General features: G+C 32.0%; 1 protein-coding gene across 1 annotated transcript in view; it reads right to left on the reverse strand.

The window, feature by feature from the left end:
* LOC105127766 (amino acid permease 3-like) overlaps positions 1 to 7,981 on the reverse strand; it is a 70,225-nt gene that overhangs the window by 8,255 nt on the left and 53,989 nt on the right. The window lies entirely within an intron of this gene.

Consider the following 7,981-nt stretch of genomic DNA (forward strand, 5'->3'; position numbering starts at 1 on the left):
AATACTTCAATTTTTAGCTTGCCAGAGGCACAGGCACACGGATGAGAGTTGAAGAAATCGCTCCTTGCTTTGACCAAGACTGAGGTGATAGGTACTGACCGCATAAGGGCCCAATGTGCCGTGTACCCTGCAATTTTCATTCATCTGGGAATCTGATTGTGTTGACCTTTCGAGCTCTCGTGTTTCGATTTGTTGACCTTTGGAAGGCAAAAAGTGCAAAGCTTACATCACAAATTGACTCTTCCTGCACCAGATTGAGTCAAGCTACATAATTTAATAGTCGGGTCTAGGGCTCCTAATTTGTAAGTTAACGCTAAAACATGGCTAACTCAGTTAGGACGGCAGGTTATGAATGAATTAAAGGACGGCAGGCAATAATTAATATCTGCCTCGTGCTTGATTATGCAACCCGTTAGGAAGGAAACAAGAATTGGAAGAAACAATTTGGCGAATATGTATAGTTCAAACGTTCAGAAAGTCTTCGATGTTTTTACTCAGGAGGGGTTGGAGAGGAAAGAGGAGTCCATTTTACAGTATAGTTAACCATCGACCAAAATAATGGTAGACGTTCCAATCAAATAATGGGCATCTCGCAGCTGCAACTTGTACGTTTTTTCTGTTAAAAGAAAAAACTAAGTGCTGAGATTCTGGATAGCTATTCATTATGTTAGGTTCTACTCTCATGCTACAGGAAAGACAACAGACCATCTAATAATTTTCAGACCACAGAAACAGCAACAGACATCGAGGGTTTGTTCCATAGCTCAGGTGGGACCCATTAGGTTCATTGAAAAATCAACACCAGCAGAAAATTTTGAAAAGGAAGTGTTACCAACTCGCCGTGTGCTATTTTGTCAAAAGTTCTGCTGTTTATCTTGGGATCTGATCGATTGACATAAATGCAATACATATTGAGTTTTTAATTAACAAGTGTGGTGTTTTCTTAGAGAAGCTAATCAATTAGGGATTCTTGACGACCGAGGGCCATATTAAATTGGTAAACCATCGACGAGGGATAGGCAGCTCGCACACAGTCAACATTTAACATGAACCAACAATTTTTTTCAAGAAAAAAAACATAAATAAGTGCAGACCTAATTTAAACGGTCATCAAGCCACCAGAAATCACTTTGAATAGTATAAAAACTATCTTGGAATCAATTATATCTGCTCGGGAATAGATTTTTAACATGTTTGGTGAGAAAACAAGGACAAAAATGGAATGAGAACAATCCTTCAAGTTGGAGAAATACATTGGAGAGTAGATGCTTTCAGGTATCACGGGGGAAGATAATTTATGCGGAAAATTGCAATCAAATAGGAATTTAGGATTGCCTGCACGACGTACTTGAAGAAACATATGTGTACTTCATGCTGTATGCCGCCACAATTGTCTAATAAATGCATCATGACTGATCGGGAATATGTATCGCCTCACCTGAAAACAAAAAATCCATCCTTTAGCATACTAGTACTTGGCCTAGCGGTGGAAGGGGCTTGTCTCCTTCCACTATACTTGGATTCAAGCCCTAGCATGCACGCCTGTTACCCTCATGATGTTTTACATATTTACTGGGTTTACAAGATATTCAGTGAGCCATGAGGATTAGTCGTGGTGCGCGCAAGCTGACCCGAACACCCCACGTAAATCAAAAATAAAAAAATCCATCCTTTATGATGAAATTGTTATTTTTTTTACAAGTCTTGTGATAAATATGACAGGCATCTAATAAATACTCCTCTTAACTCGGTAATAAAGTAACGTCATGATAAGACGCAAGTCTTCGATTTTCTCAAGAAAAATATGGAAGGCTTCCAAAAATAAAAAAGAGTTTGCATTAAATTATCTCAGCCGTCCGGAGCTGAAAGTTTTCACTGCCAAGAATTAGACGGTGAAAAAAGCTAGCATTAAAAAGAGGTTAGCATTTTTTATATATTTTATTTTTGAAAAACTCTGTAGTAGTTTAACCATGGTCTGTAGAAGGATAATAAGAACTGTCCATTGTAATCGGTCCTCATTGAATGGCGAAGAGGGAGTCAACTTCTGGCACAGGTTTTGGGGCCGAGGGTCCCATGTTTAAAGACTATAAGGGAAGTATGCGATACGCCAGTCAACTACAGCCTTCAATTATGAATGCTCAATTTTTTCCGCATCTCAGCAATCTCTCATTGACAATGATATTAATGCAAGAAATTAATGAGGAAAATGCAACTTGTTCCTTTTGTTTTATCTATTTTCAACTTGTTGATTGCACAGTCGTTTTATTACACACCACCGACTTCCAGGTAGGAACGCTCGGAAAAGAGAAAATTCGAGACAGAATGTCTTTTTGACAATAATATTTTTAACAATGACAAACTCGTGTGTGGTGCGCCAGGGGTGGCGAGGGAGGGGGAGACACGGGGTTGACTCACTTGTTGCCGCGGCGACTCGAGCCTGCTGGTTGGAGAAGTGGAGAGTGGGAGTGAGGGAGGAGACCAATCTATTCTAATCCAATCTGATCAGGTAATTAATGGGATTATGAAGCATGGCCACCATGTTTCTCTTGTCGTTTCTTTTCCGGGTCAGTATTTGTTAGCTTGTGGTTCCACGGTGCAAAGAGAAAATGGACACCTAAATTTGTCTCCTCTGGAGCTTCCTTTCTTCTTCTTCTTTTTCCCTGAATATACATTGTCTTGTTTTAAAGGAAAAGATTAGCATCCATTAATATCTATATATCTATATCTATTGTTTTTCTTCTGGTTGGCGTAAGAGAGGAAAATGGACGTCCATGAATTCCAACTACAAGTCCACACTCCACAGTACATGACAAGATACAATAGGGCATTTGTGACCACTGAAGGATGCTTCGGCAACTGGCTTTTCACAGTCTGGAAAGGGATATATAGCAATAAGGCACATCACCACTTGGAGCTCCTGAGCCGCGCATTACCCATCCAAACTAGTTGACATAGATTATTGGCAGAACGAAATCCAAGGACGGTGAAAAATCAACTATATGTCCAGGACGATAAGTACTCAAAATAAGAATTGAAGTGGAGGAAACATGGAGCAAAGGGATAAGACAAGGTATAGCGATAGGGTGATTTGATGCCTTTTGTACACTGAAAGATATTATGGGGGGAACATGGGCCTGCCTATTGTGATTGAGAGCAATGGAAAGCATATTTCTTCTTTCTCGAATTCCATTCAATCCCGATATGTGAAATGGATTGTTAAGATTTCAATTCCTAATTTGTCTTCAATAATTTGTTTATAATAATATATATATATATATATATATATATAAAGCAAAGGAATTTTTTTAAAAACCCAATACGATTTTCCTCTTCTAGAATCAAAATAGCTTTTTTTTTAAATAAATTAATTCTTTCATTTTGATTTCATTTTATTTTTTTAAGTAAATTCTTTAAAAGGAGCCCATGACTCTTAGTATAGTGGACTGATTCTTGGGCTCAAAGCAAGACCATTTTTGTACTCCAATTTATTAATTATTATTTTTTTGCTCGATTGAGTGAATGATACATCAAATTATTTTTATAAGCAATACATACAATGCATTGTTTACTCAAATTATTTTTATAAGCAATACATACAATGCGTTGTCTGAATCTTCAATTTTCAGTGGCTTTCAAGTCGTTAGAAAATGAGGGCTAGAGTTTTTCAATCTCAAAAACGAATTAATTTTTCACCCTTTGATATAAAAAAAGCACCTCCAAAATAATTTAAAGATCCATATAAATCCCTCAATGCTTTAAAAAAAAAAACTAACCACAACCCCCCAAAAAATTGAGAGTAGATCTATTTTTTCAAACTATTTCAAGAAGAAATAATACACAAGCTAAACTTTTCCTCTCCAGAGAAACTCATAAATATGAAAATTAATTTTTTTTGTTAAAATCATTGTCAACGGTAATTTTTTTTATCACCGAAATTCATTAATTTCTCTTTCTTTTCTCTTTAACAAGAAATAAAAAAATAAAAAAATAAAGTTATGTTTCAATATTAAATTTCAAAAAATTTTAGGAATTGAGAATGTATTGTTATAAATAAAAAGTATAAAAATGATTTTTTCTACGCAAAATTTAAAATTACCATCCATTGTACCTGTTTTTTTTTTTTTTTTTGATCTTTTTTTTTTATTTTATTATTTTTTAAAAATATAAATTAAAATAACCTTAGACCTGGTCTTCGTCCGGAAAGGTGAAACAAAAAAAAAAAATTACGAACAGAAGAGTCTACAAGGGGATCCAAGTTTTAGAATTTTGTCAATGATTATCAATAACATCTCTCCAAAGTGGAAAAGTTCGGTTTCTTTTAGCTTCACTTTATAAGCTTAATAATGAGGATTTTGAGCAATTGAGACATCGTACATGGACTCATCTAGCTTTATAAGAGTGCTAAGTTTGGAAGTGGGAAGGTGCGAAAGGTTTGGATTGGTAAGAGAAGATATCAGTGAGTTTCAAATCTTTCCCTCTCTAATTAGAATCCAAACAAGTTGTATCCTTACCTTCCAAAAAGGTTAGAGTGGCCATATATAGTCCTCGGCACCTACAAGATTGAGATGACAGCAGTGACACCGATTAAAATATCTAAGAAATCGCAACACTTGATTGCCATATGTTGGTACAAAGCTTACCATCCATTCAAGTTGGAGATTTTTTTTTTTTTTGCCATCACGTTGTTACCTTAATTTCTCATGTTGTAATCATGATCACATTGATCTACATTAATCTTGATTAGTAAACTTGGATTCCATCCATTGTGTGACCTGAGAAGGCAGGGTTTCTTCCTGCCTTTTATTTCATTCATTTACAATGTTCTCTTCTATTAAAATCAAGAGCTGGTATCATGGGGCGCAGCTTATTCTTCTTTTGTTAATGTATTTGTTTCTGATAATCTCAGATCTTTCCTCCACATAACTAGATTTGATACTTTCATGGTGGATTTGTTGTGCTACAAAGAATACTTAATTAGATTTTATAGTAAATGGCTCGTTTTCAATGTTCTTATGTTTATTCATTATGAAGTAATCCCAACACTTATTTTCAAATAATGTACGTTGTCAATAGCTTGCAAAGTAGATCCTAATTGAGTTAGAAGGTATTGAGCCTGTGAAATAGTGTAACCTCCCTGGTTAATTATAGGGAACTTTTTGAAGATCAAGATAGCAAGACTGTGAGAGGACCCAAGTAGGCCAAGCACTATATGTGCACTTGGTATATTTACACTAAAAGAGTAATTGAACTCAAGTGCATTAAGACTTGGTTTGTGTTTAGATTAAAGTTAAGTTGTGATTGCCGGGACAGGAGATTTTAATTATAGTGGTAAGACTTTTGAAACATTGGAGAACACAGAAATATTTGATTAAATATATAGTTCACAGCATATTTATATCAATATTATTTATTAAAAAAACCTAGGAGCCATCAATGATGTATTGAAACTTACGAAGACAAAACACTTTGGATTCACAGTGTTTTGGTTCTTTTTTTAATTTTAATATTTTATTTTTTTAACATTGAATTAATTTTGGATAAAAATTAATAATTTATTTTTATATTTGCATATAAGGATATAATGATATGGAGAAAATATCTTATCACTTAATTAATGCTTAGTTTAGTAAAGTAAAATTTAATTTTATTATTTTAAAATAATTAAAACTTTAAAAACTAAATTTAAAGTTTAAACAAATGTTCAGTCTCTTGTTTTGTTCACATTAGAAATTGATTTAAATAGTAAAGGGGAAAGCTCATTCTTTTTTTGACACTCATCTTCTTCTTTTTTTAATTTGATCATTTTACATTGTTTTTATTAGAGATTTAACTTAATAATTTTGTTTTTATTGATAGGAGTTTCACACAATATCAAGAGAAAATTTTCTACATTTGGTTAATGTTTTGTTTGGCAAAATAAAATAAGATTTTGTTAATGTAAAATAATTAAGTGTTAAGAGACCGAAATTGAAGCTAAAAAAACATATGGTGGGTTGGTTGCCTCTTCTAACCCATACGCCAGAATGTGAAAGAAATTGTCTCATTCTAGAGGCACATGAGGCTTCCACCCGTGGCTGCAAATCACCATCATTGGTGGTGTTAAAGCAATGTGACAAGAGCTTTCTAGTGAGATGGTACATGACGACAAAGGAGCTATAGTGAGACTTTGAAGCACGAGTGATTGTTTTTGAATTGGTTTAATTTTTATAAAAAAAAATAATCAAAATTGGTTATGTTAAAAATTAAAATCAGGTTAAATCTATCGATTTTGATTTGGTTTGGTTATTTAAAAAAATTATTTAAACTAGTTTGACTTGATTTTTTTATATGACTTTGTTTTTCGTAATTAAGCTCGATTTTTTTGATTTTAGATTTATAAAACCGAATCGAACCAATTAGATTTTTCAAAATTCTAATCATTTTTAGGTTATTTTTTTCTCGGTTTAATTAATATTTTGATTTTTTTTGCTCACCGCTGCATACTTTAAAGGCCTTTTCTTTTTTCTCCTTTTTATTTTGTTTCTCCTCTTCTTCAACTTTATGTTGATCTATCCAAATTTACAAGGTGTTTTGTCATTTTATTTTTATATTCAATTTAATTCTTTTTTTTGCTATTTTTTGTTTTGAATTCTTTTTAAATTTGATTTTTTATTTCATTATTCAATATTTATTACATAATTTTATATATAATAAAACACATTATTAAACAAGATTTCATCCAAAAAGCCAATAAGCTCCATATTTGGAGATTTTTGGCTTTTCATTTTTTAGAGTAAGATTTATAAAGATCCAACACTAGGTTGTTAAAATTACAAGTTGACTCATTAAAATGTATGATTTTACGAGTCACATATGGTTATTATAGAAAACCATGTAAAAATAAAAAAATAATAAAATTCAATTAAAATAATGTAAAATTAATAAAAACATGATTTATGGTCAATTTTACGTGAAATATAAATACTACCCCAATGAACTCTCTTTCTCCCTCAATTAAACCAAACAAAATCCTAGTTGATATAAAATTAGATATCAAGATATCATATCACATAGTCAGTCATGCGCCAAGGTGCTGGAAGCTTGCAACATCTCAATGGTCAAACCCTAGTTTTCTCTGAGGGTACATATTATTCTAATCAATCTCTTATCTTTCATCTTCTTATAATTCTTTTTGGTCCTATAAAGAAATGATTGCAAAGGATTTATTTTCTTTTCTATTTTTTTTTTCATCAACAAAAAGCCTTACTAGATATTATTGTGATTTGATTTCATTTTTATATATATTTAATTTTGCTCAAATCAATAAAATTTAGGATTTTTTTTCTTTTAATCGGCGACGTTGCATATTGTATTATTAAATTATATATATATATATATATATATATATAGTTAGATGTGGTGGCTCCTGCTCTTGTTGATTTGAAGAAACGAGTAGTCATAGTCAAAATGAATGCCGCTAAGTATACTCATCTTATTATGAAAGATGAAGTCAAGTATGTATTATTTACTATATCTTTTTTTATTTTATTAATTTTTTTATTTTCTATTTCTATGATATTGTGTGCATTTAGATAACAAGTTTATGCTGTCGATTCCTGAAAGGGATCATAAAATTGAATCTTTGTTTCTAGTCATTCTTGATTCATTTCATAATATTTCATTATTGCTTAGGAGTTTAGATCTTGAAAACCAAACAATTAAGCATATTTTTATGTTAAAAAAAAAAACAGATTAGCAAATCCCCTTTTATTTTTAACTTAACAATTTGAGTTAATAAGTTTGATGTTATTTATTAATTTTCAAGTTCTTGCCATTAATTCCTAGTTATTTATGATTTTATGATTTATTTTTATCATCTAAGCTTAAATAACATTTTTCATGTTGTGTAAAAAAACATTTTTGAAAACTTCATATCCCACATTGAAATTTTGAGAACCAAACATCTATAAGGCCGTTTGAAGCTCTAAAAGCTCTGCTGAAC

This window comes from Populus euphratica, unplaced genomic scaffold (genome assembly GCF_000495115.2).
Source record: "Populus euphratica unplaced genomic scaffold, PopEup_1.0 scaffold93.1, whole genome shotgun sequence".
NCBI lineage: Eukaryota > Viridiplantae > Streptophyta > Magnoliopsida > Malpighiales > Salicaceae > Populus > Populus euphratica.